General features: G+C 41.8%; 1 long non-coding RNA gene across 8 annotated transcripts in view; it reads right to left on the reverse strand.

Annotated features, from left to right (window-relative positions):
- Nucleotides 1-2,637: 2,637 nt before the first annotated feature.
- LOC112668666 (uncharacterized) overlaps nucleotides 2,638-27,152 on the reverse strand; it is a 62,777-nt gene continuing 38,262 nt past the window's right edge. For 6 of the 8 annotated variants that reach the window (XR_003141780.3, XR_007405190.1, XR_007405193.1 and 3 more), the window contains one exon: nucleotides 21,375-21,731. This is a non-coding gene — a long non-coding RNA (uncharacterized LOC112668666). Of the gene's footprint in view, nucleotides 2,771-4,131; nucleotides 4,450-21,374; nucleotides 21,732-27,152 lie in introns of those variants that run through there. The other 2 variants (XR_007405187.1, XR_007405188.1) reach the window with 2 other exon arrangements.

The following is a 27,152-nucleotide window of genomic DNA, read 5'->3' on the forward strand; positions in this document are numbered from 1 at the left end:
AAGAACAGCGGTGGAATTCAGTTTATTTCTCCATAATCAAACTCAACTTGTTCTTTGGGGTGGGATCGGGGAGCTTTTGTCACATCAAGATAACTCAGATTCTCCTGGCTTAAAATTTAATTTCTTTTTGAGTCAGCGCTCAATCAATTCAGGCTTTACACTTAGTTAATTCAGAGTCGAAATTCCCTTTCAAGGTTGATCTCCCTTCTTAGGGGTTCTCCCTTCCCCCTTTGTCTCCAGGATGCTGCCTGAGTGCAAGGGAGAGCATGCACAACAGCATCTCGGCTGCAAGGCAAGGCTGTAATCCAGTGACTGCCCCCTTGGGCCTCAGCTGAGCTCCCTCGTTCTCACCCTTGGGGAGTGGGCCTTCATTCCCACTGCATGCTTGCTGTATTGACTGCTGTCCAGTGACCAAGCCATGGGCTGTTGTCACGATGTCTGTACTTGACACCGTCTTTCTCCTGACCCCAGGCCCCTCTCAGTGTGTGGATCCTTCAGCCTTCTGCTGGGTCCCTCCACTGGGACACAAGGAACTATGGATGTCTGTGGGAACCACAAATATTATCCCAGGTGCTCTTGCTGCCTCCATTTGCCTTCCTACTCTACTGTGGCACTCTAAGAAGCTCCCAGGGGATTCTCCTGCACGTTCAGCATGTCCTGAATTCATCTGACCTGGTTTTTCTAGCATCTTGCACACATCTCTAAACCACATTCCCTATGGGATGGGAGGATCACACCTTACCTATAATCTTGTCCTTTTCCATGTACCCCTGTGCTTTTATCTCCTCCCTGAGTGGCTGAGCTTCTCTTGGGACACATCTTCTTCCTCCATCCTCGAGTCCTGAGTTTACAAGCTTTTGACCTTCAGAAGCAGCAATCTTTTTTTTTTCTTCATTCTCAGAAAGTCACAGATTCTACAAAATGAAAACTCCTAGCTTTCACAGCTATTATCTCCAGATATGCTTTGGGAGTCTATTTTGAATGTCCAAAGCCAACCATCTGGTGCTCTGCTCCTGTCTGAGTTCTGTTGTCCTCCTGAAAGGATGAATGCCTCACCCTCCCAGCTGAAGAGCAACAGCTCAACAGAAACGACCTGTATGAGTCTCTCGTTGCAGCTGTAACAAACTGCCACAAGCTTAGTGACTTCATATAACACATCTTCAGACCTGTAAGACAAGGAGTCCAAAATGGCTTTTATTAGATTTAGACTGGAACCTTTGTGTCTGCAGGGCTGCATTCTTTTTAGAGGCTGTAGGGGAGAATTTACCTTCATCAGCTTTTGGAGGCTGTTTGTACTCCTTGGCTGGTGGCCCTGCATCCCTCTCACCTCTGTTTCTGTCTTCACAGCTCCTTCTCTGACTCTGTCCTCCTGCTTCCCCCTTAGAGGGAACTCTGTGATTACATTGGGCTCACATGGGACTTGCAGGATACTTTCCCCATCTCAAGACCCTTAATTACATCCTCAAAGGCCTTTTTTTTTTTTTTTTTTACCATATAAGGTAACGCAGTTACAGATTCCAGGGACTATGATGTAGGTATCCTTAGGGAGCATTATTCAACTTCCCATACTATGCAAAATTTTAAAAAAATTATATTAAAAATATTGCAAGATAATACCTTGCTCTATGTTCTAATTTGTTATATCTTTCTAACAACCCTATATGTCGAGTGCTGTTATTCTCATTTGACAGAAGAGTTAAGTAAAGTTTGGGTCAACAACTGTCTGACTCCAAAGCCAGTATTCTCTATTACCTCATGAAGAGTCCTTCTTCCCTCACAAGGCTACCTCAGCCCATACCAAATTTTCCTTTAACGCAAATCACCAGACCATGTCTCCATGTGGCAACTTACCATTTAATTATATACTGTTTGGAGTATATTCAGAGTATAGTATGGGATGTGTGTGTGTGTGTGCGTGTGCGCGCGCGTAAGCCTTTCTTACCAGACAGAATCATAAATGCCTAAGCTGGGAAAAGATCTATTGCCTCTTTTGAACCACTCCAGTAGAGTCACCATGGGGTGGCCACACAGTAAATATTTCTAAAAACTTGCTGATTTGATAGTTAGTACTAGAATTTGCACCATCCAGTCAGCTAGTTAACTTTATTGAGTTGCTGTGGTATGGTAGACCCTGGGCCTAATTGAGAGACAGAAGTAAAAGACATACTCCTCATACTAAAGACATCCACAGTCTGATTGTAATAATAGTACCTATTGCTCCTCTCCCATGGAACACCAGACCATGGGCCATACATGTCAGTTATTAAATCCTCACTGAATTCTAAAATTTAAAGGTGAGCTTTTTGACTTTTTGGTCCTTTTGCTTCTCTTCTTATGATTCTTTCCTTGTTTATCAGACCATTCTCATGGACTGATAAACAAGGAACTGGTTAGACTGAAATTGCATCCCAATTTCAGGCTAACCAAAGATGATGATTTGGTAGTTCCATTCACAAAAAGGTAGACACGTGAAGCCTGCCATGATACCAGAAGAGGATACTGGGATTTTAGATAATTCAGTATTAGGTTTTCCTAGGTCCCTAAAAATTCTTGTCAAAGGACTATTGGTCATGACAACAGGTTTTTGTAATCGGTATGGTTAAAGGTACTGGCAGAACTGGAGATGATTTGGGGGCCAATTAGATGGCTGCTTACCAGGCCCAAGTGCATGGCTGCCTGAGGAGTCCTGCTAGTGAGTCTCAGAGATCTCCAAATTACATTCATCCTTGGTCACATTAATATTTTCTCCACTTCCTGGCCATCATCTTGTCTTTAATGACATGAGGTGGATGTGTATAGGAAAAGAGAAGTTGAAAACAAAATAGAAATGTTATTAACTATTGTTGGAGCCCACTGAGGGTGAGGCATTCGATGTGGGGGCAGGGGAGGCTTTATGTACAGTATCTCACTCATTCTTTCTAAATATCTCTAAGAAGGTAAGTGTAATTATCCCCATTTTATAGATGGGGAGATGGATCTCATAGAGCTTAAGTAACTTGACTGAGGTAAAAAGCCAGGGTATGGTGAAGGACATTTTCATATCCTGGTCTCTTGGTTTCCCCAAAGCCTGCATTGCTCTGGTTTGGAAATATGGCACGGAGGCTGCCTGGAGGTATTGAAGTGGCCCTAGCAGGGCCTTTCCTTTGTTCCCTAAACTACATTCCTTGGACCAATGTTCTGTGAAATATAAGTAACATCCGTGCCCCTTCCCCTCTCCCCAGATAACAGGTTCTGTAGTCAAATAACTTTTGGAAATGCCACTTTCCATGGTCTTAGAGAATTATCATAAATTAGCATACTGAAGACCTATAAAGCCTGTACAATGGAGACAACCTAGGTCAAGTCCACCTTCCCCCATACGTATTTCACAACTGTAATGCTTCAGCCTCTAAGGGAACATGTGCATTTGGGGAACATCCACATAGCACAGAGGCAGTGCCCAGCTTTGAAGGGAAGGTGAGAGAAGTAGAAAGAGAAGACAAAGCCAAAGGAAAGAACCATTCTCTGTTTCCTCCTTTGAAAACAGGCAGATGTCACCAAGGATGCCCAAAGGCTGTGAAAACTTCCCACTCTCTCCTGTGCAATCTTTAGGGAGGGAGCTTGTGGGTCATGGACTGCTTATGGAATGGTTATTACAATTATAGGCATTAAGGAGCGTCCTCTCGGTAGATTAGCAGATGTTGTTGAGACTACACTGCAATAATATCACGAGCCTGATTTTCTGGGTCGAGGAGAGCCAAGGAGTGGGAAAGAGCCTCTCCCTCCACTTTCTGGATCTTTGTGTGTTAGCCTTCAGCGAATACACCTCAAGATACAATTTTAAATTAAAAAACAAGAAAGTGTATTGGATTAATTCATCATGGCTGGTTTTCTACCTGGAGCAAAACCGACTTTCTAAGCTACCCATCCAAGATTGCACAGGAAATGGCACAAAACCTGGGCTGGAGTTTTCATTACACAGTAGCTCCCTGGGCAAGTCTGAAACCAAGGGCTGAGGAGTCTGTGGAAGAGCAATGCAAAGCCCGGGCTTCTCAGAGGTACCTGCCCCTTGTCTCCTGGGTTAATAGCGCTGTTCTGTTCTTACCGTGCTGTTTTATCTGCTGATTTCATTGTGCATTGCTGGAAGATTTTGAGTTGAAAATGCTATGTGGTTAATTATACAGCTAATGAGCTCTGGGGAGTTTGCTTTCAGATTCCCTCACTCTAGGTGACAAGTGGAGAAAGTGCCACATAACATCTTCTGCCCTTAGGGAGTGAGTTAAACAGAGCTAAAGTCAGATTTTGAAATGCAGCACATTTATAGGAGGAGCATCTGGAGTTCTTGGATTTCTTGTACCAGGTGTATCAGTAAATCCTTTCTCTCTTCCTGGAAAGGCCTTTTGTACAGAGTGGGTTTTCTTGCCTTGGTTATATTCCTTTACATGCTTCTATGCACCAGCAGAGCTGTTCCTGAAGGGGAGGAGGGGAAAGATGTGATATTTTACTAGCATCACTTCTTCTGGGTCTTCTGATGGGTCCTGCAAGCCTGTAGAAATCCCAGGGCCATCCATGGGTCTGTATTCCCCCAAATGTTAAATGCAATAAACTTTAAGCACCCATTCTTAGGAAGCTACAAGAATCAATTTTCCACAATAAATGAGAAACCAAAAAAGTGAAAGGTTTGGCGTTAGGAAGCTGACAATCCCACACAGAAGTGTGGTGCAGGGAAACCCCTGGATGAAAATGAAGGCAAGCCCGGGAATGACAACTGTGAAGCAGATCCCAGAGGACAAGACAAAAGGCTCTAGCAGGGAGAGTTTAAATTGAGAGGAAAAATGAAATGAATTGTAGAACAACTAGCAATAGCTATAGAGAAAACTTAGTAAATGAAAAAATAAGGCAACTATGAAATCCAGATAAAATGACAAGTTATACAAGAAGGGAAACATTGATAGCATACTACTTGGTTTGCCAGCGAATAAGTATCATAGAGCTATCATATTATAATAAAAATATGAGATGAAGGACCTGGAAGTGGAGGGGTAGAGGTTTTTAAGAAAGTTAAATATTTACCTGCTCTTATGAGTCATCAGTACATAATTTCTAAAACTGGCAAATGAAGAAATAGCAATAAAATATGTGCTTTGGTTAGCTGTGAAAAACTGAAACATGAACTCATAATGAATTAAACTAGACAAAAGTTTTTATTTCTTTCTCCTTCAATATAGCTAGACAGTCCAGGGTTGTGGTGATAGTTCTATTCCACAATCTCCTCAATATACTCCAGTCTCCTATAACTGGTCTGATAGGCTTTCATCCCCAAGTTAACCTCATGGTTCAATGGGGCTGCTTAGATTCCAGCCATTAGGTCTGAATTTTGGCCATCAAGAAGGAAGAAAGAATGAAGAAGAAAGCAGTCACAGGATATGTTTCAGCTGTCTTTTAAGGAACTTTCTTGAAAGTTACATATAACACTTTTATATCTCTTTGACCTGGATTCAGTTGCATAACTATATGAAATTAAAAGGGGGACTTGAAAAAATATTTTTTTTCTGGAAATCATGAACTCAGCTAAAAATTCGGGTATGTATATCTATGGGGGAATGGGAAAACAGTTATAAAAAAATGGCCATTTTTTCGACACATATAATTTAGAAATATGGGAGTAAATTCCAGAAATATCTAAATTTATTAGAATTAGTTACTGATTGGAAAATGAGGACTTTGGATGGGGGGTGCATATTATTGCTGTATTTTGTTACAAAATTTTGATACTTTTATCCCTTACCTTTTTAAGAAATTATATGCATTGTATTATATTGATAAATAAGTTAAAAGAAACAATAGGAGTCCCTGGCATGTGGGTGTGATAGCAGGCTATGCAGGTTGGGAGGATGTTTCTCTCCATTTTTTCTTCATAATTACCCCTGCTTGCTTGCTTGCTTGCTTGCTTTCTGTTTGTTTGTTTATTTATTTATTTATTTATTTATTTATTTATTTATTTATTTATTTTACCCCTGCTCATTTCTAAACATAAAGTGAATCTGGTATTCTTTTTTTTTTTTTACAATTTTTAAATTTATTTATGATAGTCACACACACACAGAGAGAGAGAGAGAGGCAGAGACATAGGCAGAGGGAGAAGCAGGCTCCATGCACTGGGACCCCGACGTGGGATTCGATCCTGGGTCTCCAGGATTGCGCCCTGGGCCAAAGGCAGGTGCCAAATCACTGCGCCACCCAGGGATCCCTGAATCTGGTATTCTTAAGTGCCATTGCAAATTGAAAAATTATGATTCCAAATTACAGAGAGATAATAATTAGGCTTATATGGTCTTCCCTCTTTCTACTCTATATTTCTTGCTTTCCTATGAATACAAAGAAAATCTTCCCAGTAGACATCAGAAGCAATTATGATGGCAATAAATAAGTGACACATCTCAGAGACTTCAATAAGATCTGTGCACTTCCAAGGTGTTAGATATCTCCTTTTGGGAAGCTGGGCATCTTTCTACTGTGGTTTTCCTCTTAATTCATAACCTTTTAAACTGTAAAAAACAGTGAAGTTTAATCTGGAGATTCTGATCTCATTCTCTCAACTTCTTTGCTGGTAAATATTTCCCCCTCTCCAAATTCATATCCACCCCTGACTTAGAGAATGTCTCAGAGATTCCAGCTTTCTTGTCTCAGTGCATGTCTTGAGTGCTCAATTTATCTGCTGTATAAAAATGATCCACAGCCACAGAGAAGAAAATAGAATCTTAGATGAGAGAAACATAGTGCATGTCTCATGTGCCTGGGGGATAGTGATCAAAATGATATCAATAAAATTATTATTAGCTTCTGTAATCGTCATTTAATTGAAGTTCAACTTACTGAATGTAGTTGGACTTATTAAATAGTAGGTTGTATTTTTTATAGGTCACCCCTGATGTAGGACAACTCTGCAAGGCAGGTATTACCATCATCCTCACTTTAGAGATAAAGAAATAGCTCAGAGATGTGTCATATCTACACTAAAGTTTAACAATGAATCAGTGGAGTTTGGATTTAAACTTAGGACTGTCTGACAAAATCCTTGCTCCCTGTTTTTTGTTTTTAAGATATATTTATTTATTCTGGGGAGGGGGAAGAGGGACAGAAGGAGAGGGAGAGGAAACTCTAAGTAGACTTCCTTCTGAGCTCGATCTCACAACCCTGAGATCACCACCCCAGCAGAAACTCTAGAGTCCTAGAGCAGAAACCAAGAGTCCCATGACTAACCAGCTGTGCCACCCAGGCATCCCAAAGACTTTGCTCTTTGGATAGCATGACTTTGAATTTCTGGTAGCTACCCCATCCTAGGTCCAAGCTTCCAGTGTGTTCTGAACATGTCTTAAGTGCTATGCTAGCTTCAATGGAGAACACATAACTGGATGACACCGAATTCGTAGTACTCACTTTTCCTGTTAGAAGTGCCCTGGTTCAGTTGATCACAACTATTCCATTATTGAACAGATGCTGGCAGTGCCCCATGCATATCCTTTCATCCTTACAATCTAAGTGTGCACTGTCTGATTTCAAACACGTGGCACCTGCATTTCTTTCATTTGGAACTGTTTCTTCTCACTGGCCTTGCTAAACAGGCCTGAAAAACTGGGGAGTTAATGCCATCTGAGAGCTGCTCTCTAGCAATGATGGTTGATGGCGTATCAATATGCCAACTCCCTTGCCCCTTGTGTGGGAAAACTGAGGTTTGTGTCCTATCCTGGCTCTGCCACTCCCCACAGGATTAGGCTACAGTTGTCCACAGCGGTAACTGACTGGATAATGAGCCTTTCATTGGCTGCTTTTCCTCCCCTGTCCCTGTTTTCCACACCCCTGGAGTGTTTCTGATAGCTTCCAAATAATGTATTTATGTTCAAATTCTTGTCTCAGCTCTTCCTTGTGGTGTTAATTCAAACTGAAACAGCATCCTTATCTATAGAAAAGTTGAGGACCAGGGGTGGTTTGGTTTAAAGCACAAACTTCAAACTTCATGGGTGAAGTGAGACTTGAGCTCGACATGGGGGTAGGATTTGGGTAACAGGTGGGGAGAAGGGGACAGCACAGGTGAAGGTGGCGAGATGTTCAAGGGGGCAGGTGGGGAAATGGGGTGCAGATTGGTAGTGGACTTTCATCCTGGATGATGGGGTCAGACTAATGCAGGAAAAGGAGTGCGGTCAGCAGGGAACAGGGCACCATCCCAGGTGTTTGAGTAGTGCCGGGAACTGTTGGAGGCACTATTTCCATCAGAGGCTGTGTCTGGCTGGGAGCAAGCAGACAGAATGAGGAAGGACAGTGCTGAGTCAGAGAAGCTAGTGGGAAATGTCCATGTGATCGAAATAGAAGGAAGACTGCATCTCAAGTGGAGGCAAAAATACAGTGAGGAAGAGTGGTTGTGAGTCATCAAAGGAGAATCCATTGTATTTAGTGGCTGACTGGCTACAAAGGACGGGCGAGATGAGTCAGTGGTGGCTGCTCTCCTCAGCCCACAAACCTGACGCCTCAAGCTGTGAGCAGCACTAATGACAGGCTGGTGCGGCTGGAAGAAACCAATTCCCTCCAATGGTAAAGTGCACACGGTGTCTGGCTCTCTCTGCTTCTCCTTCCCAAGGCCACGCTGAGCTCCTGTTGGATGGCAGCTACTATCTAGAGTGCACTTTTTAATTAACTGAAGCGTTGCTAAAGAGCTCGAGCTGGGGTCAGACCCAGCAGAGCTCCAATCCTACTCCTGTTGCCCAGGTGTATGGCTCTGAGCAAGCTTAGTAATGTCCCCAGCCTTGGTTTCCTTAGCTTTTCAATGTGGATGAGACGAGTCTCTCTCTTTTATGATGGTGCTTTGGGGATTTAACAAGATAATACATGGGAGTGGTCATTGCAATCCTGCAAGTGCTCAGGAAATGATGTCAATTATTCTTATCAAGGTAGGATGAACTGTCTCTCCCTTGCAATAACCATAAGAAAAGAAGATTATTAAAGTAAAAAACAAAACCAAAAACAAAAACTCTATCAATATTTGTATCTAAATAGCTCTCTCTATTGTGAAAAATAATTTTCCCTCTACTCTTCTAGGTTCTTGACTGAGAACCCCATGTAGTAAAAGGTGGATTAATGGGAGAAAAACAAACAAGATTTTATTTTTTTATAGATTTTATTTATTTATTCATGAGAGACATGGAGAGAGAGGCAGAGACATAGGGAGAACGAGAAGCAGGACCCCGATCCGGTACTCGATCCCAGGACCCCCCAAGATCATGACCTGAGTTGAAGGCCTATGCTCAACCACTGAGCACACAGGCATCCCCAAACAGGGTTTTAATAACATGTATACTTCCCATATACATGGGAGAGACCCAGGAAAACTGAGTAGCTCCCTGACATGGCCTGAGCCATCACCTTAAATACCGTCTTCAGCCAAAGGCAAAAGAAGATGTAGAGGGGTTGGGGAGGCCAGTTATGGAAGGTGATCCTGAAAAAACACAGTAGACAATAGCAAGTTTGTTATGTAGATTTAAGTCCTTGCTTCTCTATTGATGAGAGTTTCTAGGAATTTCGAGTCATCCTCCTCTTCCTGGTACAGGGAGGGAGACACTCTTACATATGAAGATTTCTCTTATAAGCGTGAATTTCCCTCACAAAAGAATAACTTCTACTCAGTTTCCAGAGCTTCACCTGTGTCTGTTTCTTAATAATTGGCCTAAAATAATTCTTATACCAAAGGGGCATGCTTAGGGATGATATATGCTGCTCCCCTTCACTATCTACCCATCTGAGGCCTAGAAGCAAATAACACTGTTCAGGATTCTGCAGAAAGCTCAGCATTAGGATTGTGGATGAAGAAATAATCTTCTCAGCTCCAGACAATTTTTTCATCTCTCGATAGCTCCAATATTGGGGGAGTTTCTATTCTATTATTTGTGCCAGAGATCATATCCCATTTCATGGATGGCTTTAGGTCAATAAGTAGGTCTATTTTTTGCTCTTCAAAAGGCTCAAACACAATTCATTTCAAACAAAAGTCACCACCCACCTCGCCTCCCTTTCATGCTCCTGACCATGAAAATGGTCCGGCACACACAGAACTCCCGCCCCGCTCAGCCGCCCAGTGGGGAGGATGGCAATGTGAATTCTTAAACACAGACCTGAGCTAAATAGGCACAATTGTCTCGTAGGGCAGGGATGACAAAGGGAATGCACCCTCTTTCATTCTGTTCTGAAGTCTGTGCTGGCTGATTCTTCAGCTGGCCAATTCACAATGCAGTGTTTCCGAGAGCGGTTATTTAGCCTGAAAAAAGCCTCTGAATTGACTAGGATGTCGTCTTGTGGCATTTTTCTTGGGCTTTCTGAGTGTGCCTGAGGCTTTCTGTTAATCCTGGACTGAATCCTAGGTAAGCCCTCGACTGGGCCTTCTCTCCCAACCTCCCACCTGCCTGGCACGGGTCCCCCTGTCGCCCCCCACACATGGCAGGGCTGCTAGTGAGGCCGGATCCTCGGTTTTCCTCTGGTCATCAGGGGAAAGTGCCACAGTGCTGCAGCTCTCAAACTGACCTTCCCTGTGACTAACATCTCCCATAGGATCAAACTGCGTGATTTCAGATTTCAGGTACTTAACAGAAATCCCCAAATGCTGGAAAGGCCTCTCCTAAATCTCCTCAGTATCAAAATGGCAAAATCCTGAAAGGGCTGCTCATCTCTGTTTTCAGGGGCTTAGGCCCTCGGCTGAACTGGGGAAGGGCAGATTTCATTAATCACCCAGTCTGGCTTCTTCAGAGCAGGATTCCATCCCCTGGGAGCAAAACCCTGTGCCTGGAGCTGCCAGGGTGAGGTTTCCAGGGGCGAGATGGGGAGTTTGGAGAGGATGAGATACACATCTTTTAATAAAGCCTGAAACGTTAAATTGCAAAAGAGGGAAAAAATCATTTTGTTTCCGTTGGGTGCCAGCAGTGGGTAATTATAGAATAGAATGATTTGAGGATTCGGTTTCCTTCTCTAGAAAAGTGCTGGAAAACTACTGAATGTGGGGGCATGTTTTAGGCCAGTGCTGCAGAGTCACCACTGTACAGTGGTCTTCCTTTGGGACATCAAGGGTTTTGAAGCAAACTGGTGTAGTATAAATACCTGGGCTCCCCCAGCCCATTTCTTTAGGAGGCCAGCATGCCACCCCCAGCTGCTCTGGGTGTTGGTTGCTAAAGGCTCACAGCTGTCACCTTCTCCAGGGAAGGTCTCTCCATGGCCCGTGCTGCCATGCCCAGTGGTGATGATGGGTGATTATAACTCCTACTCCACCCTATCCCCACAAGATAGCCCAAAAGGCAGTGAGTGACTTTTACTGAGGGTAAAAATCCCAGGCCCGTGTTTTTTGGAAGGACGAGTGTGGTGCAATTTACTTCCCAGAGTTCATATTGGGATGGGTTGAGACTATGCTTCATTTAAAAGCATGCTTTTGCTTAGACTTTTATTTTCTTTAAAAATGTTATTTTTAGGGGCAGCCCGGGTAGCTCAGTGGTTTAGCACTGCCTTCAGCCCAGGATCCTAGAGACCCAGGATCAGGTCTCACATCAGGCTCCCTGCATGGAGCCTGCTGTGTCTCTGCCTCTCTCCCTCTCTCTCTCTCCCTTTCTCTCTCTCTCTCTGTGTCTCTCATGAATAAGAAAAAAAAAAAGGAACTCAATAAATATTTTTTTAAAAATTTATTTTTATTTATTCATGAGAGACACAGAGAGTGTGAGGCAGAGACATAGGCAGAGGGAGAAGCAGGCTTTTTGTGCAGGGAGCCTGATGCAGAACTCGATCCCAGGACCCTGGGATCATGACCCAAGCCAAAGGCAGATGCTCAACCACTGAGCCACCCAGGTGCCCCTTGCTAAGACTTTTCATCTGCCTTATCCTGGATCCCTCATTTCCCTCTGAGTTTCACTTGAGGGTGTCCCCTCAGTAAATCACAGGCCTAAGAATCCCTGCTTCACAGGCCTAAGAATCACAGACCTAAGAATCCCTGCTCTGCGTCTGCGGAACCCAACCCAAGACACCTGGCTTATCCAGGAGGCAGGCTGGGAGCTGATTGGCTCTTTTGTCAGAGGCAGTGTAAAGTACTGCCCTCCCTTCTCTCTCCCAAAGTGCCGTCCAAGTAGATTCCAACTTAATTGTGGGCACACAGAGGCTTCTCATAGGATATGGCCTGCCCGACTATGATCCTCTTAAATTAAAAAAAAAAAATGTTTCTTAAAAAAAAAAAAAAGATTTATTTATTTATTTATTTTAGGGAGAGAAAGAGGGAGGGAAAGAGAGAGAGACTTGAGTGGGAGGGGCAGAGGGAAAGGAGTGAGAATTCCTCCTGAGATTCAGAGCCTGATTGCCAGGCTCCATCTCATGACCTTGAGATCATGGCCTGAGTCAGACGCTTAACCATCTGGGCCACCCAGGCACCATTTAAATAAAAAATTAAAAGGAAAAAAGTTCTCACTGCTTATGAGCTGGATTTCAGTTGGATTTTTTCATAAGAATGCTTCATCAGTACAGCATGGGATTCTTGGAAGTTTTCTACTAATTAGAAAGTGACTCTCCTCCCCACAGTACTTCCACAATTATCCAACTACTCTAGAAAATTACACTTTTGATGTTCTTTCCATGTGTTTCGATTCTTTCTGCCAAAATCATGACTTTGAAACTCTTGAGTTTCCTCTTAGAACTAATTATCTTAGCTTCTGGAAGTGTATTAAAGTGCCCTTTCCTTTCCAAAAACTCTATCCGTATAAACGTTCCAAAAAATGAACGCTTTTTATTTCATTTTTGTAGAGCTTTTATTCTGAGTGGTTTAATTTAACACTAGTGAGAGGGAACTTGAGCACATGAATGGAAGATCCTGGTGGAAAAGGGTAAGAATTCAAGGGCAATGGCTTTCTCTAGTACTATCCCCTCTGTGTTATTCTGCCTTTTGGTCAAAAGGGAATGTCTTAGACTAGGGCTCCTTCTGTGGAAGCATACCCCGAGGTAAGAAGTTATGTGCAGGGACTCCTGGGTGGCTCAGTGGTTGAGCGTCTGCCTTCGGCCCAGGGTGTGATCCTGGGGCTCAGGCTTCCTGTGGGGAGCCTGCTTCTCCCTCTGCCTATGTCTCTGAGTTTCTTTCTGTGTCTCATGAATAAATAAATATTTTAAAAATGTTATGTGCAAATGACTTATTAAGGAAGTCCTATGATGGAGAATAGTAAGGCAGTGGAGCAGAAGGGCAGGGAGGAGAGGAAGACCAACAGGTGGCATTAACAGTAGAGTCCCAGAGAGAGCAGCTTCATCTGAATGCTCAGGGGAGCTCAGGGTACGAAGGATACCTCAGAGTTGGATATCCAGGAGGGAAGAGGGCTGGGATCCGGTCTCATCACCCACGAGTCATTGGTCAAGGGCTCCAGAGACAAGGTGGGATGGAAACTGACATTTCTGACTTTTTTTTTCCCTCTGTGGGCAAAACAGCTCCAACAGCATGAAAGAGATGTCTGAAATCAGTCACAGATGCAGTGTGTTCAAAGTCAACTGAATCAGAACCTGGGATTGGGACATGGAAATGGTATAAGGACTTGAGGGTGGAGCACTGACACAATCCACCTCAAGGAGGAAAATAAATAGAGAGCTAGGATATTTGGTCCAAACAGATCTGAATTTGAGGCATGAATGCCAAAGAATATCCTCTACGCTATATGCCAACCACCACACTGCTGTATGCCAAATGTCAGGTATCCCAGTCCACCCTGGTTGCTACCTGGTGACCATGGCCAAACTCATTCGGGGCCTGTTGTCAGACAGTTCACAGTTAATCAAGTTTGTACATGGTGACCTGTAGTTGGATAAATCAAATCTACTATAGTCACATATACTTGTAACGGTGGATGTCAGCATCTTTGTGCGTGGCTGAAGATTCAGGAAGCTGTGAATTAAAGGTAATCAGATCATGCCATTGCCAAATATGCTACTTTGGCATATTTTTAAAAAAGATTTTATTTATTTATTCATGAGAGACACAGAGAGAGAGGCAGAGACACAGGCAGAGGGAGAAGCAGGCTCCCTATGGGGAGCCTGATGTGGGACTCGAAACCAGATCCTGGGATTACTCCCTGAGCCGAAGGCAGACGCTCAACTGCTGAGCCACCCAGGCATCCCATGCTTTGGCATACTGATTATTTTGAGCTGAAGGCACTTGGGAAACAGCAGATACAGGAAGGTCTCTCTGGCCTCACCTTTCCTACCTAGAAGCTGACATAGAATTTCCTGTGAGGCAAGTGCCTTCCCCATACCAGGAAGATAAGAATATTCTTATCAGCAGAGACTAATCACCAGGGAGTCAATGCCAAAATGGGCCTGTACAAACAAACCTCCCCAAATAATCCTTCTTCACCCTTAGTTTCCCCCATATACTTCCTGGTCAACACCACACTATTTATTCCCTGCAACCCAAGCCCCTCTGTTTTCTGACATCACCTCAATTTATTGTTCTTGATGTAAAAAGGGGCTGTAAGCTTTTGAGCCTAATGGCTTCTTCAGGTTTTTGTTTTCTTTCTGAAAGCTCCCATGTATACCTAAAAATGTTAAATTTATTTGTATGCTGTATGCTTTTCTTGCTCATCTGACTTGTATCATTTCAATTCTTAGGCCAACCACAAAACCTAAGAGGGTAGAAGGAAGTTGTTCTTCCCCTATAGAACTCAAGCAGCAAACCCAGCAGATCATCATCTCCAAGGAGTGCTTGTAGGTTGGTTTTCAAATCTCCATGGACGTGGTAAGCAGGGCAGGTGCGTGATTCCGGAAGAGTATGGCAGGTTTGTGGTCGCCCTCTGGAGTGCATGGCAAATTCTCAAGCAATCTTTCTGGGACTTAAAGCAGGTGAGCACAGACAAGAAAGGACAGAGTGGCCCTGTTGCGGTGAAGAGGGAAAACTGGAAATAAATCCATGTGTGAGAGGTTGCTGATGGGGATTTTTCATTTGTCCCAGAATGTTGCCTGTTGGCCAAATCTGAAAACCATAGTACCTCACATTCTAAAGAGCTGCCAAAGACTAACACAGGGGACCCAGCTAGGTTTGCCAGAATCTGCCAATAAAAATAAATATAGGATAGCCATTTAAATTTAAATTCCAGATATATAACAAATTACTTTTAGTATAAATAAGTCCTAAATGTTGCAGCATACTGAAAAGTTGTCTATTCAATAAGTATGTCCCATGCAATACTTGGGACATAATCGTACAAAAACAATTAAAAAAATCTGAAATGTAAATGTAACTGAGGTTCCTGTATTTTAGCTGGCAATGTGAGGTCCAATACTTGCAATCCAGGGCTTATTAAAATGGGGCAGAAGCATCTCTGATCTCACCTGTTGGCAGCCCAGCCTCACTGCCCCTCTTGTCTACATACTGAGAAGACTGGGAGAGGAGAGGGTCATTGGGGGCAGTTTTGTGGAGATAGCATTCTGGGGAATGAGGTTGTCTCCTTCCTTCCTCACAGAGGAGGGAGCGAGAATTTTATGTTTCTGTCTAAAGCAAGAAAGATGCAATATCCTTGAGGGCACTTATAGAGATTAGAGGTATATGCCCTGCAAGGAGAGGAGATTTTGATTTTCTGGTTGGATAGGATCTCGCTGATTAGCCCCTGTGCCCACCGAGCAGGAGAAACAGAGGGTAGGGTGGCAGGGAAGATGAGTATGCTTCACCATTTGGCTTGGTAAGGATGAACCCACACATCCAGGGGGTGCTGCACAAAGTAGCTGGGCTTGAGCAGGTGTTCTGATATACCCCCTGGAGGGATGCCTGCTAGGCAAAGCACCACTAGCAGCAGAGGTCATGGGGAATGCCCCTGCACAGAGGCTTTGGGGCTGGGGGGCTGTATTAGCGTAGAGATAGAGCTGGATTTCCACTTCAGGGAACTGTAGGGTAGGGAGAAATCTCAAGGCTCTGTGATAACTCACCCCTATGCTTTCCAGTAATAGGAGGCCTAACCCAAGGTCTGGAGGTTCTGAAGGCTAGAAGGTGAAGGCCAGAGAAGTAGCCACAGCCAACAAGAAGAGGCAGGTCTCTATGGCCAAGGAAGTATGATGTTTCTGCTCTCACTGCCTCCTCCTGCTCCACCTGTTCCTCAGCCTCAGAAGAGGCAGAGCCTAGGATGGAAGGAGAGTGGTGTGTGCAAGCCTCCCACTCAACATGCACACTGTGTCCTCAGCCCAAAGTCTCACTTGAGGGAGGGGGCAGAGAGCATTGAAGTGCATATAAAATTAAAATTTAAAACTGGTCCAAACCAATATTAATAATGAAAATTCACTAAATACTTTGGAATCTCCCCAAGATGTCATAAAGAGAAAATGTGGATTTGATAAAGTGGGAATAAAAGGAGAGATGGGGAAGGAAAAGAACTCTTTTATGTCTAACTCCAAGGGGTATAAAAATGTTCATAAACCAGTGCCATCTAGCAAAGAGGAATCCAAGAAGGGAGATTCCCCTGGTGATGGGACAGCCGGGGCTCTGGGAGGGGCTACGCATGGAGGGGATGTGGTCCTGTTGCCCTGCCTGCAGCACTGCTGGAAGAGCAGGGAAGGGAGAAGCACCCCTGCCAGGCTGAAGACACCTGGACAAGTGTCCTCATGGAAGACACCCCCAGGGCCCAACCCAGCATGGGAGCCAGGGAGGTTCCGTGCCCCCAGACTGAGCCTGGGGTCTGGATTCGAGAAAGTGTAAATAACTGAACGAATGTGGGTGACTTTTAAATGCGGATTATAACCAATAAAAGTTTAAGTTGGTAAACTGCACCAGTTATCATTCAAATCATCTCTCTCTGATATTGGAATAATTTCTACTTATATGCAACACCACTGAGTAGATGCATATGAAAATACATTCACGTAAAAATGCCTTTGGTATGATGAATTCTGTGATTCTGCTCTAGTTCTGATTGTATCTTATGAATAAAAGTTCCTGGGTGAAGACTCAGCCGACAGCTGTGCTGATGATGTAGGAGGCAGGGCTGGCCCTCGTTCCCATTTCCACGCTTGCGACTGCCCCGGAGGGCTTAGCGAGGTAAGAACTTGCATATGTCGGTGGAATGGGAAGCCCTGACGCATGGGTTGCTGCTTGGAAGCGGATCTGATAAAGAAGGCAGGCCCCATTTTTCCATAGTCAATTCCAGCTGACAATCTTTACTCTAAGCTCTACTTTCTTTGGTCCCTTTCACCATGTCAGACACAATGCATTGCTATTTTTTTTTTTTTTTTTTTTTATTGCTGCAGAAGCTGTCAAAAGTATTTTTCCAGCTTGCTAATCCATGATTTTTTAAAATGATGGGTAATAATATTCACACTGATCTTGCAAATCGGAGTTTGTGATAACTAGCCCTTTCCCATATACTGTAATCGCTCAAGTCAAAATGGGCGATCACAAGTTTGCAAAGTTGGACGGAAAAGAGGCAATATTTAAAAATCATAGTTGTATTGAGTATTGAGGTTGAGAGGTTAGCAAAATTCTCTTATCTTTTTTTCCTGGCTGGCTTGTTAGGTCAGGTGATTTTTAGGAGAGGATTATCATTAAATAATGTCTATTTTCTGTAGCGTGGTACCCTTGAGAAAATTACTTAACCTCTTTGCACCTTAGCTGTATCCTGTTTAACGAGGATAATAATAGCATTTAGCTCTTAGAGTTGTTAAGGTTAAATAGGCTTTTATAAATCTCTATCTGTATAAATCTGTATAAATATAGGTCTGGATACAGATACTGAGATATAGATAGAATCTTAAATCTGTTCCCAGCACATAGGAGACTCTTAATAAATATTATTTTGGGTAGTACTGCTACTGCTATTATTATTATCAGTTGTCAGGATAGTAAGAGGGCAGTATGGCATAGTAGCAAAAGCACACATAGGTTTTAGGGAAAGTGAATTCTCAAGACATAGCTCTGCCACTTACTGTGAGACCTTGGGCCCAAGTTAATGAGCACAGGAGCTGAATCACGAAATGGGCAAAACAATGCTCTTGGTACATGATATTCAGTAAGGAAAGTGAGGATTGAATAAGGTAATGCATGTTAGTGCCTGGCACCTAGCAGTCCTCAGTACGTACTAGCCTCTTCCCCCATTTTTGGAGGGCCAGTAAAAGACCCTAGGTTTTGCATCTTTACATTCATTTCTTTGTCCTGATACATTTCACCCTTCTCCTTCATTCTGACAAAATGAAATAAAATACATTTGAAATAAAATACATGATTTCCCTGGACCCCATCCTACCCTATTCTTCTATGGAAGGATTAACATATCAGCAACACTCAAATAATGGAGTTGAAATGACTCATCTTTGTTCTCCAGGACCCCTGAGTCTAGTTAAGTAATTTAATTTAGTGAACAGTACACGTCCAGGTGAACATGTGAGAGTGATTTGGTTTTCCTCTCTGAACCTCCTACTGAAATAGGATAGTCTCAGCAACTGCCTCATCTGACTCCCCAAGGTTTGAACTTAGGCACCTCCCTGACCTTAGGAAACACTTGGGATACCTGGGAGGTAAGCTCAACTACAGAGCCACATTCTCTGCTATAGGAGCTGTGGGCCGGTGAAGGGGTGTCAGATGACCTAGGTGGTCTTCCATCCCGGCTCCACAGTGGGAGCTTTGAAAAATCTCTGTGGCCAGCCTGCATCCCCAGTGCCACTTAATCAGAATAAAAAAAATTATCTATCTATCTATCTATCTATCTATCTATCTATCTATCTATCATCTGTCATCATCTATCATCTATCTATCGATCATCTATCTATCTCCAGGTGGTTTTGATGTGCAGTTAAGACTGAAAACAGGGATCCCTGGGTGGCGCAGCGGTTTAGTGCCTGCCTTTGGCCCAGGGCGCTGATCCTGGAGACCGGGGATCGAATCCCACATCGGGCTTCTGGTGCATGGAGCCTGCTTCTCCCTCTGCCTATGTCTCTGCCTCTCTCTCTCTCTCTCTGTGTGTATGACTATCATAAAAAAAAAAAAAAAAAAAAAAGACTGAAAACAGCCTTCTCTGGCAACTCCACTCAGACCTTCATGCGACAGGGAAATGCTTTGGTAAATACAATGACCATTACTTTTCAAATGTAATGGAACCTCATAATTCCATTTAGCATTTGCTAACTCTTCTGGCTTTTGGGGGCTATTTTTAAACTATTTTAAAAATTCTATCAAATTGTATTGTGGTATTAGCTTACATCGAATAAAAATGTACCTATTTTAAATGCATAATTCACTGGCTTTTGACAAATACATATACACACTGAGGGTGGCAGAGTATGCCGCCCCAAAATACATCACTGTGGTACGAGTGTTATTTTGAGTTAGAGGCACTTGAAAAATAGCAAATACAAGAAAAACACCCTGATCTTTCTTTTTCTTAAAAACAGGAGATGAAATTCCCACGTGAAAGATGTTCTTCCAGCACCAGAAGCAAAGGAAATTCCTCTTACCAAGGATGAGAAGTGGAGACCTAGAGAATTCTATACAAACAGACCTCGTTAAAATTACTCTTTGCTTCCTTTGGCCTATTCCCACCTAGTGTAGTTACTTTTCAATAATTGCTTCTCTTTGTTCAACCTACTATCAAAGCCACTTCTTCGGGTCTTCACTCCTTATGAAGGTTCCCGTGTTAGGTAAAGCTTATACAAATGTGTGTGCTTTTCTCCTGTTAATCTGTTTGATGTCAATTTAATTCTCATGTCCAGCTGAAAAGCCCTAAGATGGGAGAAGCAACAATTTGCATCTTTACAATGCTGATGTAACCACTACCACAATCAAGACATAGGACATTTCCAGAAAGTTCCTTTGTCCCTTTGGAGTTAGCCTCTATGCTCCTCTAACCCCATCTCAGGAAACCAATGATTTGCTTCCTGTCATCACAGATGAGTTTTGGGATTATACTCTATGCAACCTTTTGTGTCTGGCTTTTTTTGCACAGAATAATGTGTTTGAGATTTATCCATGTTGTATGTATCAATAGTTCATTCTTTTTATTGCTAAGCAGTAATCTAGTCTCTGAATATGGTACTACTTATTTATCTATTTACCTCTTGGTGAGCATTTACTACTTAATTCTGGTACCAATATTTTTTTGGTACTTCTCTCTGCATTTTTTCTCTCATAGATAGTTTACAGTGAGAACAGGGAAGGTGATATGTCACCAGAGCCCTAATTTTTCTAAGAATTCCAGGGTTGGGTTCAAGTAACATACTTAGTAGTAATTTGGCACCTGGTCAAATTCTTCTCCATGATATAAAATGGAATCACGTAGCTATACCATTTGTTTTCCTAAGCGCTCAGAGCTGTTGGTTTATGTGAACTCATAGACACTGCTCACCCCAGGCAGTTTCATTGATTCTGGGTTGCTATTTATTCCATTATAGTCTAGCTCAGTTATTCACTAAAAGCTTAAGTGACTCATTTAATAATATTTCTTTTGGCTACCTATACTTAACTTTTGTGTTTTATGGTATCATAACAGAATGGATAAGTTCAGCTATGTAGCTGATTCATAAAGCCCTTAAAATATCTCCAAGCTGCCAGTTATTCCCAGAGTTAGTTTTGTAAAGCAAGCTTGTGACACACACACACATTTTATATGTATGTATATATATATATATATATATATATATATATATATATACCTTATATGTATACATATATATATATGTATCCTTTTCACTTTATATTAGAAAATAAAGACTATGCTATGCCAATAAAGCCTCTTGTAAACACTTTTTACTGGCAGCATATTAATCTTTTGTGTCTATGGGCCATAATTAACTTAATTATTTCTCTATAACTAAATTTTTAGGTTGTTTCCACTTTCCTCTCTAATATAAAAATACTCCAAAGACCATATGTGGGCACATATAATTCTCTGTATTGCTTTGTCTTCTTAACTGTTGGCTTTTGATCTTTTTAGGAAAGCATTTCCTGCCATGGCCTTGAATTTTCTTCCTTTCCCTTTACAGTGAATAAATGTCTATGCTAGGTCACTGATACAAATATTCATTTATAGGAGGGTTTCTGTGTCTAGGAACTCTGAAGAGAGTCCAGTGGCCTTTCAGTGCTCTTGGATTTAAGCAGAGACCATTACTTCTCAAATTTCTTAGCAGGCTCTCTGCTGTTAACCCAAAGCTCATCAATGTTAAGGGTAATATCCCATATCACAAATATCAATGTTGTCTAAGAGAGTTCTATCTCAGGTCACAGTACAATAGAATGTGGAATTGGGTGCTGGGGGAAAAAATCAACATTTTAGAAAAATCCACAATGACATTCAATAAAAAGTCATTTTCATTCTATAGAACTTCAAAGATCTGGTCATTTTGTTTGTAGTATGTGAATTTATTTTACCCACATTATTTACAAATTTAGAGGTCCAGTACTTGTTTTATCGTATTAAACAAAACAGGAGATTGCAAACAATGTATAAGATATTTATGCTCCTGGTTTTAGCTGACCATGAGCAGACTTCTCCAATGATAATTCAAATTTATTCACAAATCTTGCCCAGTTGCCTCTAATAGAATGTTTCTGAGGGCCTCAGGCAGGTGGAGACAATCACTGTGTCACAAATAAATTTGTATATAGTGTTTATGGTCTAGGAAACATTCTCTGTCATTAGTCATGGTAAAATAACATTTTTTTTCTCCTCTGGAAGTTGCCATTTATACTTATATCCTCCTCTTTTGGTCACACTCTGTTGAGATGGTCAGTACTGTGGAGAAGAGGAGAAATGTGGGGCTAGGGGCCAGGAAACCACCAGAAATATTTACTCTTTGGGGATGTTATTAATTATACATTATAAAATATACAGAGATTAAACATGTTTTCCAGGCCCAAAGGATGCCCCTTGGAGACAGAATGTGGGAAATTCCTGGCAGGAGACTGCTAAGGAAGACAATACCCTAATTCTGTGTATAAACTGACATAAGTTCTTGGTTCCTCCTAGGAAGTAGGTACATGGGTGGAATAGACCCAGAGAAACAAAGCAAAGTCTCTGAGTCCTGAATGACAATATAAATCTCTTAAGTCCCAGATCAACCCCTGATGACACATGAGTGAGTCTGACCCAAACAATACAATGAAGGCTTTGAAAACTCAACTGACATTGAAACCACCAAACACAGAATGTGAGGAAGGACCTGCAATCTGAACCTGAGTTGACTGCTTGCTATAACAGCAGGAATATGCTCCTTCCACTGTCTCCTGAAAATATGAATAGGGCCCATAGTCTTAAACATAACATTCTAAATGTCCACGTATAGTCCAACCCAAAATTCCTCAACAAAAATGAGTCAGAAAGATTTGCCAAATTTTAAAGAAAAAGGAAAATCAGATGTCAAACATAGAATTAACTGGAAAGTAGAATTATCAGTTAGATTTTAAAACTGTTATTATAACCATAATCAATGAGGTAAAGTTAAGCACTCTTAAAATGAATGGAAAGAAAAAAGATAGCACAAAATAAGAAACCATCAAAAGAAGCAAATGTAAAGTTGAGAAATGGAAAATACAGTATTTGAAATGAAAAAATTCACTGGATGAGATCCATAGCAGAATGGAAGTGACATGAAAGAGCCAATGAGCTTAAAGGTGTATCAATAGAAATTATCACATTGGGATAACAGACAAAATATTTTAGAAAAATCAACAGAGCCTCAGGCTCCTGTGGAGGAACATCAAATGATCTACCATTCACATTACTGAAGTACCAGAAAAATAGATGAATGAGACTTGCAGAAAAAAAAATTTGAAGAAATATTGTCTGAAAATAGCCAAATTAGATGAAAGACATGAACTTACAGTATCAAGAAGGTCAGTTAGCACCAAACAGGAAAAAACTCAAAGAAAACTATAACAGTGTTTGAATAACTATGGATCAATAGCATATCTATAATTACATTAACCATAAATGGTCTAAGCACATTAACAATAATTGTCAGATTGGACGAGCAAAATGCCAACAAAAATTGAAGACCAGCTTTTAGCTATCTATTATTATCCTACTTTAAATATGATATAAGTATGTTAGCAGTAAATCATGGGGGAAAATGTACTATGCAAACATTAATGACAAGAAACCTGGACTGACTATATTAATTTCAAACATCATAGACTTCACAACCAGAAAAATTACTAGGGATAAAGAAAAACATCATATGATGATAAAATGGTAAGTTGAGGAATGCCTGGGTGGCTCAGTGGTTGAACATCTGCCTTTGGCTCAGGTCGTGATGCTGGGGTCCTGGGATCAAGTCCCACATCCAGCTCCCAGCAGGGAACCTGCTTCTTCCTCTGCCTGTGTCTCTCATGAATGAATGAATGAATGAATGAATGAATAAATAAATAAACAAACAAACAAATAAATAAAATCTTTTAAAAAATGGTAAGTTGACTAAAAAGAAGCAATCCTAAATATGTACTTCCTTAAAACTGGAGCTTCAAAATACGAGGCAAAAACTAATGGAACTAAGATGAAAAATAGACAAATCTATGCAAAACACTGAGAGGTTACACTGAAGGACTTGAACTTGATTATTCCCTCAATTATATGCAAGACCACAGCACACATGAAAAGATCTTAACATCACTTGTAATTAAAGAAATGAAAATGAAAATCACCAGATACCACTATACATTTATTCAAATTTCTAAAATTAAAAAAAAAAAGAAGATAATATGATTGAGTATCAAGTGCTGGTAAGGTTGCAGAACACCTGAAATTCTCACACATTGCTGGTAGGAATGAAAAATGGTGCAGCCACTTTAGAAAGTAGGAAGTTTCTTGTAAGTTAAACTTGTAGTTGACATTTGACCTAGCTATCTCCTCCCCCAAATCTGTAAATGAGTGATCATAGCTGTTTTATTCATAATTCACAAAAATTGGAAAAGATGCCTTTCAGCTGGTGCCTGGGTAAACAATTGTGGTATAATCATGTAACAGAGTACTACCCAGCAGTGCAGAGGAGCAATATACTGAAACAAGCACCAGCATGGATGAATCTTGAATGTGTTATGCTAAGTGTAAGGAGCCTGACAAAAGGCTACATACAATCTCATTTATATGATATTCTAGGATACAACTACAGGATCAGAGAGCAAATTAGTAGTTGCTAGGCCTTAAGGGAGGGGAGGGCTTGAGTATAGGGGGGAAGCACGGAGGAATATTTGGAGGTGATGATGCTGTCCTATACCTGAGTGTTGTGATGGTTATACAAGTCTAGGTATTTGTCGAAATGCATAGAACTGTATGTTCCTTGAAAAATTGAACTTAACTATATGCAAATTTTAAAAAGAAATCTGAAGTTATTCTGCTGCTCTGAACCCTATCCTCAGCCATCTTCTCCATCTATGTTTTCTTGTGAATTCTATGTAAGCAGGAAATTAGGACAGGGAGAGAGAGAGTTGTTGAAGTCATGAGTCACTGGCCTCATCACACAACTGCTGTTGTGTGTTCTCATGCCCACAGGGCACTTTAGTAGGATGGTGTGCAGTTGGAAGTCTATCTGTAGCACATTTGCTGATTTTACTGTCCTGAGTCTTTTTGAGGAGGTGGCAAAGAGAATTAGAGGTTGCAGGGTGAAGAGAGGGCCACCGAATGTCCTGCACCTCTACTTTTGATGTGACAAGGAGAAATGAGTTGGCCATGAGCACGGCTGAGTTATTTTTCTGCAACTCATGCCAAGGAATATTGGCTAGGCAAGAATACCCTAGTAGTAAGAGGCTATGTGTACTGGCTGTAGGAAAGAGACTTTGAACAAGCTAGAAGAAGAAAATAATGATTCAGTGCTTTTGAGCTCCTATGTCCTGGCAATGCAACTGCAGGGTGACAAAAATGGATTAATCAGAATGAGGTGCATAGATAAAGGAAATCCAAGGGGTTTGCTCTGCTATTCGTCTAGGTGCCTAGAAAACACCCAAGTCTAGAGTCTCTGGAGGAGATTACAATTGAGATTTGGGATTTTGAGGAGAAGGATTGGGCAAGAGCAGAACTGAAGGATGGCTTAACTTTCAGCACCAGGCCATTTGGCAGTCTTCAGGCAGGAGTGAGCCTCCCTCATCTCACCCACACTGATTCAAATCTCTTCCTGGTTTTCCTCCTCCTTTAGGGTCCTTCTTAGTGCTGGACAAAAAGAACTCAGGAGGCTGGTAAGGGGGCTGGGACAAGATGGTTCTATTACAACTGCCCTTCCTCCACAGTTCAATCTACTCCTTTTTTTTTTTTTCCTTTCCCTAAATTGAACACTTGATTGGGGATTTATAGTAGATTGGCCTATTTTCCCAAACAATGGAAAAGTATAGAATCTGCCTGGAATAAACAACAGGAAGATTCAACAGAGAATGGCCAAAGAGAATGGCTAAAAAAAAAAATCATACAGCTTCACACTTGTATCCAGTCAAGTTCAGACTTCTCAGTAGATGCTATATACAGGTAGTTTCACATCAAGTGCCTTTAGAATACACTAGTCATGCTGCATGGGAAGCAGCACCCCTTTCAACTGATCCTTGGTTGAGGGTGTCCTTGTACTCCAAAATCCAGTCCCAGATTTAGGAAGTGTTTCTTGGGGCAAAGGTAGTTAAAGGATTGATTCCACCTTGGGAGCATTTTGGAAGAAATATGTCAGGTGTCTAAACCAGCTTTGCTTTGATTTTTAGGATACAAGACATCATACTGATGATGTTAGTTTATCCAGCACCTCCAAATTTTGAAAGCAAGAATTGAAATGCATCGTGTGCCCACAATGAGCCAGAACTATGTTCTCCTAGAATTCCCACAAGGGTAAAAGGAAAGGATTATGAAGATAAAAACTTAAATATCGAATTGCTAGTAATATTAATTATGAGATTCTTTCTTTAAAAACTTTTAAAAACTACGCCCTTTCTGCGGCTCTACAGAGTAACACAATTGAAGGCTCACATCTGTCTATTTAAAACAACATTTCCTATCATCTGCTAACCACCCCCTACCTGGCTTTCTTCTTTTCACCAGATTTCTTGGCAGAGGGAAGCTGACGAGACTGCCAAGGCATTCTTTTATTCTCTTCTTTTCTTTCTTTTTAAAAAAGATTTATTTATTTATTTGAGAGGGAGAGAGAGCACGCGTGTACGTGCAGATGGAGAGGCAGAGGGAGGGAATTTCAAGCAGACTCCCTGTTGAGCACAGAGCCCATCTTGGGGCTTGATCCTATGACCCATAAGATCATGACCTGATCTGGAATCACAAGTTGGATGCTCAACTGACTGAGCCACCAAGGTGCCCCTGGTGCCAAGGCTTTCTTAAATGTTTGGGCCTGAAAGTTCTCGCCAAATGCTAAGACAGTTTGTGGTTGTTCAGTTGAGCAGTAAAGTAGATGTTTTGCGTTATGAAAAATATATATCTTAAACATATGTAAGTGGCTTTCCCCAAGAAGAGAGCTGAGAAAATAGCTAATTCTCATCTACTATCTCTCACTAACTTTGGGGCAGCCGCTGTCTGCATACTCAGAGTTCACAAGTCCTTCACTCATAATTTCTGTGCCCATGGATCACTTTTTATGCAGATACTTGGAACTCTCCACCTGAGGGCTTTCTCTGGTGGTGGAGCAAGCTCAGCCTGTACTGGAGGAGGCTGGAAGTCCTGAAGATTTCATGCCTTCCTAGCAGCCCCCTACCAATTATGGACCAAGGTTGGAAGATAAATATCCCAACTGCTTCTTCCTTTGGATGAGACACTGAAATGTCTGTACCCAGTCTCCCAGAGGAACCCCAGGGGATTGAGTTCCATTAGCTCACAGCAATATTCTGCTGAGTAATGCATCTTATATTAGTTTCCTTTTCTTGCCTTTCTTACTTCCCCACTCCAAAACCAATGCTTTCTGGGATCACCTTCTAAATAAATTACATGCATCCAATCCTTGTCTCAGGGTGTGCCTAGTGGGAACCCATCCAATGACACATTTAAAAGAAGGGTGACATTTTCAACACTTTCACGTTCTCTGTTTACATTTGAAATCATGTATGTTAAATATGCATACAATGAGACTGCTGTCTACACAGAATCTTGTTTTATTAGTTGCAAGTCATGTTTCTCTCTTGAAAATGTCATCTTCCTTACTTTCTAGACACACAAAGGCATGTACGAGGTCCTACATATATT

The sequence above is a fragment of the Canis lupus genome, chromosome 23 (genome assembly GCF_003254725.2).
Source record: "Canis lupus dingo isolate Sandy chromosome 23, ASM325472v2, whole genome shotgun sequence".
In the NCBI taxonomy this organism is placed as follows: domain Eukaryota; kingdom Metazoa; phylum Chordata; class Mammalia; order Carnivora; family Canidae; genus Canis; species Canis lupus.